The following is a 7,371-nucleotide window of genomic DNA, read 5'->3' on the forward strand; positions in this document are numbered from 1 at the left end:
AAAAAAAAAAAAAAAAAAAAGTGAGGACGAAGCTACCAGAAAAGAAGGCTCATGACAGTGGGCTCTGGCACAAGTGAATTGACACTGAACACCTTAATCCTTCAGTGCCTCAATTCCATTTTCCCTTTTAAAGGTTAACCTTTTTCCTCTTTTAAATAGGGGACACTGGCTCCCATGATCTTAAGCTCTCTTCATTTTTCTACAAACAAGTAGCTATTGAGCTCCTGGGATATGCATGGCAGGTACTAGGAAACCACAGTGACTTTGACAAGGCCTTACTCTCATTAAATTTATGTTGTAATCATGAAGACAATAGGCAAATGACTGGACAATGACAAGAACTGCGACAAATAAAGCACGATGATGAGACAGTGCCTTGGGTAAGGGAAAAGGAATCCTGCTGCCAGAATGGTCAGAGAAGGCCCCTAAGGAGACAACAGTTGGCCTGAGAGTTACAAGAGTCAGCCATGGCCATTTAAGGGTAAGAGGACAGAGGAAATAGTTCTAAAAGAAAATTTTCATTGGGGGAATAGTCTGGGTCTATAACCTGGAAGCCACGGAGCTGGAACACGTGAAGAAATGTTGTCTTTATGTACACTATGATACCATAGACACCCTGTCCCGGTAAAGAGGCACAGCCTGACTCTTATGCAAATGTTAGTGGGTGTCTGTGCGTTGCGAGGCTCAGGGCCTCTAAGTCTAATCAGTGCTCCCAGCTGAGTGTCTGGAGGCAAAGAGAGGAATGCATGCTGACCTTTCTGAGCCACAATGACAATGATAAATGAAGAGGGATTTGGATCGTCGCCCTTGACTAAAAGAGGAAATGGATTTACTGAGGACTAGGGCTGGTGTTCCGAAGTTTAAATTTCACCCACTGTGCAGTTTCTCTAGCGGTTTGTTCTTGCAGAGCAAGGCTGGAATTTGGATTTAAGGAGTCCTACTGAATTTACAGACTACTCAGCTTTCAGCCACACCTATGAGCTGACAGCATGCAGGCATGAAACTTGCAGCACTTTCTTGGGGTGGGCTGGCCTGGTGGCTACAATACCGACAGAGCCAACACAAAGGGCTGTGCTGGCAGTCAAAACTCAGGGATCTCAATGGCCGCAGGGCCATGGGAGTCAGGTTGTAATAGAAATACTGAGTACCTCTTGAGGGCCAGCACAGGGGAGACTCCTCAAACACAGTATCCATCTAACCCGCAGGGAAAGCACCACTATATCCCTGAAGGACGAGGTTGCCAGAGGTTGTGCAACTTGCCAAGGTCACCCAGTGGCAGAGATGGGATTCTCACTTGGTCAGGTCATTTCAAATTGCCATTTCACTCTCTAGCAACACATCAGTTAAATGGGGACAGTAAACATCTGTGTTCCATCCTCCTCATGCAGTTGGTGACTTAAATGGGATGAGAAAGTGCTTTGTAAACAGCAATGAGCTATTCCAGAGTCTGCTGTTGCCAGCAGTTTCTAGCGGCGCTGCTGTCTGCAGTTTCCTGTCCATTCCCAACCATACACTTATCTCCCATCCTCCCACTCGTGTAGGGAACACCCACCTGGAACCTTACTGCAGCCACCCCTGAAATTCTTGCCCACGCTGCCCCCTGGGGCAGTTGCAGTCGCCTATAGCTGCTCTTTCTTAGAGCAGTAACAGCCCTGTCCCCAGCCTTGCTTGGGAAGGCTTGGCTCTAGGCCAACAGGATGGGGAGAGTGCATGGAAAATCTGAGATGTTTTTCTTTCTTGGGAACAAAGCCAAACTGCAGTTCACTGGAATTTTATAAATTATGCACCCAGAGAAGATTTCATTTACAAAGAAGCAGAGAGATGGGGGTGGAGGGGGGGTCTCTTACTGTTTGCTTAGTGAGCTGCGTTAGCTGAGCCAGACCCAAACCTCACATATTTGGCCTGACTTGCTGTGTTTGCGAAACAGGCCCATGTTCCAAGAGCCAGCCCAGGAGGCCACAGAACAGCCAGGATTTCTCTGCAGGCCTCTCTCTGGCCTACTTGTGATCCTCTTGCTGCTGCCTGAGTCAGTGGCTTGTTTTCATGGGCCTGAAAGTCCAGAGGATTGAGAAAAAGACAGACCACTGAGACCTCTCTCTGCACAGGGTCTTTCTCACTTCCTGTATCTTCAACCCCCTGAGGACCCCACTTCCATGAAGCCCTGGCCCCAGGGTGGGTCAGGGCTCTGTCCCAGGGGCTCCAACAGCCCCCAGAGCACCCAGTCAATGTAACATCGTATTCCTGACTGGGCCACAAGCTAGTCTTCCGTAAACTCCTAGAGGGCACAGACGCTGTCGGCTTTGCTCACCGTTGTACCCTCTATGTGGTATTTCAGTGAGGAGAACAGTGAATATTAGCTCTAGCCTCCTAAGAGCCGTCCTGGGGCTTTTCCCCACTTGAGATCCAGAGTTCTTTTAGTAGAAGAGAGGCATCCTGGGCTGTTTGTTTTGTGCTGCTTTGTTCCTACCTGACTTTCTAACCTCATCTCGCACTGTCATCAGCCTTCCACTAGAGGCCAAGGCAGACAGTGAACAGCTTTGCCATTTTTCACCACTCTGTTTCTGCCCCACTGCTTTGCTCACATCGCCTCGGCAGCTCAGGCCCCCTTCTCTCCTGCTCAGAGCCTGGAAGAATCAGTTCGGTGTCCTCTCATCCAGAAATCACCCCAACTCCCTTCCTGTTTCCCCTCCCCCATCGCCAAAGACTTGTTATCTCAGACCCCATAAAAAGCTGGCCATGTTTATCTCCGGACTTCCCACATTGGTTCCACACACTGATTTACACCACTGTCCCCGCCCAGACTCCAGGCTACTGGGAGCAGGAAATCTGTCCTCATCATCTGCATCCCTAGTCCTCACCACAGTGCCTGACACTCAGCAGCTGTTCGGCACATGCCTGTTGGATTAATTCACTAACTAACATATAGAAGATAATAATAGCCTGTGACATCAGGGGGTAGAGTGTGAAAAAGACTCCTCTGGCCAACGCTGTGAGCAGGGAAGGGGCAATTGCTGGGGGCTGGAGCAACTTGGGTGGGGAAGGAGATGGTATGGAAAGAAAAACTGACGTGAGGTAAAGCACAAACGTCAGAATGGAGAATGGCCATAAAGTAGCAGGGGAAGTGAGAAGTCCAGGCTTTGAGACATAAACCAGATTATGGCCTGTTCCTGCTTAAAGTACCAGCAGCTTCTTCCTGTATTTAGGAAAATATCTAGACATTTTATCAGAGCCTGTGTGGCCTATAGAGCTAATCCATCTATCAAACTTTGGGAAAAGGGAAACAGTCTCAGAGTGACTTTACAGGGAGATTATAATGTCAGCATTTTGATTCAAAACAGTGTGTGTACACACACATATATATAAATTGAATTTTGGGAAACTTTAACGGTGCTGCCAACTTTGGAAAATGTGTTGACTTGGCATTGTACAGAAATGGACAACCATATTGGTCTAGAAATGTTAATTTATTTTTATTTTTATTTTTTTCCATGTGTACAGGGGTAACACATCGTACTAAATATGTAAGGTCATATCTACGTGGGTTTGATTACAGAAACTGTGCAATTTAAATATGTGCAGGGACCATTTTCATCTCCAGAATTAAGGATTATTTTGATGTTACATCATTGCCTTTTCTCTTTTACTTTCCTTTTTAGTTTTACTTTAGGATTCCCTATTTTTAATGTTCATACAGAGATTTCTTTAACTGAAATACCGAATAGTTTCTTTGGTATGAAAAACTACAATAGTACACGGGATCCTATTGAGATAATTAATAATGTGAAATAGGAAGTAAAGGGCTAAAGATGTAGGGAAAGTGGGAAGGGTGAGGGAAAGGTAATAAGAGAGAGGAAAAAAATATGAGAAACTGAAAAAAATGGAAATAAAGTGTTTGTAAATGGGGAGGGGAGGAGGGGGTGAAGGGAGGGCAGGGACAAGGGGAAAAATGAGAATCAAGACCTATTATGTGAAGGTACAGAATCCCAATGATGAATGTAATTGTATTGTATACCTAGATTGTACCAATAACCTCAATAAAAAGAAAAAAAACAGTGTGTGTACATTAAAACATTATTATAAAAAGTTTTAGAAAATCATGTGTAATATTTTTACTTCAGATGTGTTTGCTTTTGGTTTGAAATTCTTAGTACAATTTTCTAGAACTTTTTTCTTTGTGAACCACGTCCTGTGAGCCTGCCTTTTTACAGCACTGTTGAGCATTTTTGTTTTTTTTCCCATCGTGACCCATTTGAAAGTTGCCCTATTTAATGCTGTAGGAACCTAGTCTCAGATTTTTTTTCTTTAAAATTTCTTATTAGCCTTTAATCTTCCTTCCTTCAAACAGGGTCTCCTGAAAACCAGAAAAAGAGTGAAGTGTTTTTTCCTTCACCAGCTGCTAAGGTCCCACTTGGTGCCAACCAGTGGGCCAGGGTTGCCCCAGTGCCTTCCCACACAGAACTTACTGTCTGACAGAGGACAGGGATCTACTCAGTACCAGGTAATGATTTTTGAGCCATAAATTGTGCTGACCCTTTTGCCTCTTACTCTCCCCTGAATCATAAACAATAAATATTAGCTCGTCTTATGAATGAGAAACCAGCAGCTGAGAGACCAAAGACTCACTCAAGTCTGGCACCAAACTAGCATCAGAGCGGGGATTCGAACACAGGAAAGTCCCCACCACTGTAGCAGTGGTGGCAAACCTATGGCCATGTGCTGCAGCCGGCTCAGGCGAAACAGGATTGCCCAGTCAAAGGAAGAGGGAGAATTGCTTCCATTGCTCCAAGAGAGAGAAAAATGTTCTACACCTCATCCAGCCTCTCCCTTCCTCTGCTGACTGAGGTAATTGTGAAAATATGGTGAAAGTTTAATTTAATTTTTTAAAAATGTATTGTAGTAAAAGACACTTTGTCATTAATCCCCCTGCAAACCTTCCCCTTACTTTCATCACAGTTATCCTATCATTCTACTTTTTTTTTTTTTTAAACCAGAGCCTCTCTGTATAGTTCATGCTGGCCTTGAACTCATGATGGTCCTCCTACCTCACCCTCCCAAGTGCTGGGATTACAGGTGAGCGCCACCACACCCAGCTCTTACTACTTTTTGAAGCAGTCCTGGAAATCTTCTTTTGTGAGTGTCTTTAGTTGCACTATTTTTTTGTTTTGTTTTGTTTTGTTTTTTTGGGGGTACTGGGGATTGAACTCGGGTCCTTGCACTTGCAAGGCAGGCCACTGAACCGCTGAGCTAAATCCCCAGCCCTTTAGTTGCACCATTGTGTTAGTGATCAACAGTTTCATTTGACAAATTGCACCATCCAAGTCTTTGAGGCCATGATAAGGGTTCTAGGAAACTTCTTTTTGGCCTACAGAATAGTAACAGACTCCAGCCAGCCCCTTAGGTTATGATAATGAATTGTTGCACTTGATCCATGATCTGCCTGTACCGTTTTTCTCAGCCTTTGAAAACACTGATATAGGGATCCCCTACACTCACGCAAATCTAAAGACAGATGTTCCTCCTGGCAGCAATAATGAGATATGCAAGGCTCCTGGTGGAATCTAGGATTCTGAGGTGACTGCTGAGGGATTTCACCTTTGTGTGGGTGACCAGACGAGCAAGTGAAAGCCCTCTGGACCTCTGGACCCTCTGGAGCTGAGATAATTAGGCCACACTGTGAATATCCTGATAGGCCATTGGGCTGGACAGCAGAGTGCCTTGGATGGCTGTGAATACCTCTTGAAATATTACATTCTTTAGAGAAAAAGAAGACCCAGAAATGCTTATTGCTGCATATCAGAGATTTCAGAGCTACTTAAGAAGAAAGCAGGAAGACTGTAATGAAGGAGATGAAGATTCCCCATTCTATGTAAATGTGTACATGTTTACGAGGCAGCTCAGGAACACTGGATCAACACCTAGAGGTTGATCCTTCATTTCTGGACTGCAGGTTCTCCTAAGACATAGGGAAGATGCTGTCACCTCCACCTTTTACTGTACTACGCCATGTGAAACAGTATGGGGTCCTCTCTGAGAGGTATAACTGGCAGCTACAGGCCTCTGATGGTCTTTTCTACCTGCTGAGACTAGAATGAGTAGAATCTACTTATCTCCTCTACCACAAGAATCCCTTCTACATCCATGTAGAAATGGATAATTCTGCAGAGTCTGGAAAAGGATGCAAAATTCAGATGTGATACCTGCCACACTGCATCGTATCTTAGACAACTCCAAAAAGAATTGGGTGGAGATCTTTCTCTAACTACTTATATCTGAGTTTGATGAAGAGAATCCAGAATACCAATCTGGAGGCAAGTACATGTTTACAACAAAGGGCCACATTATATCTGTGGGCAAATATTTTTGGGAATCCTCTTGAAAGGAATTCTTTTCAGAAGCTGAAGGGCAGGTCCAGGAGGGAAAGTTTGTGTATAGATTTTCATGAGTGAAACCCCCAAATCTCATGGGTTAGAAGTCATCAACTCCAGCTCTAATTGCAATCGTGTTCCTTATGAAATGAGAGCCTCTCTGCCCTTAAAGAGCATCTGCATCTGACAGATTGACCGGATGGTTGGCTTGGTTTGATCTGCTCTCTTCTGTATGGCCTCGTGTAAACCAAGCCTAACCAAACGAACCCAGACCACACAAAAATCCAGTCTGAAGGAGAAGGATGAAGTCTGGCCATCCATGATGGTGTAGGAATTTCTGCCCAGCTTCTCACCCACATTCTAGTTAATTCTTACATACTTTAATGTTTTCTCTCTATTCAATAAAATGCACTATTTTTCTTAAGTACATACTGGGGGGCGTGGCAAGAATGATGTGTTCAAAGCAAGAGGAGTTTTGAGGTGGATTAGTAGTGATGTACCTTTTACTGTAATAATTTTTAAATGTAAACATTCACCAGTCACTATATATTTTGATCTCCTCTTATATGTGTGCCAGGCATTTTTCCATAATTTTATTCCTCAGGTTAACCTCCAGGAAGGCTGGACATGGTGGTACACACCTGTAATCCCAGCACTTGGAAGGCTGAGGCAGGAGGATCCACACAAATTCAAGGGCGGTGTGAGTTACATCATGAGTTCAAGGCCAGCCTGAACTACACAACAAGGTCCTGTCTTTAAAGAAAATCTCCAGGAAGATAATTCAATTGAATTTTACAGAGGGGGGTCATTAGAGATGCCCAGGAGGCTAAAAAATTTTTGCTGGATCAGGTAATTAAGGAACAGAGCCTATAATCCAACACTATCGAGATGCAAATCCTATCCCAACCCACTGATTCCACTTTAGAAGAAGCAAGGAGCACCAAACTATTCAGGTTATTTCTTACAGCTCCAGGAGATCAATGAGAAAGGGCCTCATAAATTGTAT

At 44.3% G+C, this 7,371-nt stretch overlaps 1 pseudogene; it reads left to right on the forward strand.

Annotated features, from left to right (window-relative positions):
* LOC117287033 overlaps positions 1-6,582 on the forward strand; it is a 9,425-nt pseudogene extending 2,843 nt beyond the window's left edge.
* Positions 6,583-7,371: the final 789 nt, after the last annotated feature.

The sequence above is a fragment of the Fukomys damarensis genome, unplaced genomic scaffold (genome assembly GCF_012274545.1).
Source record: "Fukomys damarensis isolate Sample0158 unplaced genomic scaffold, DMR_v1.0_HiC HiC_scaffold_20, whole genome shotgun sequence".
NCBI lineage: Eukaryota > Metazoa > Chordata > Mammalia > Rodentia > Bathyergidae > Fukomys > Fukomys damarensis.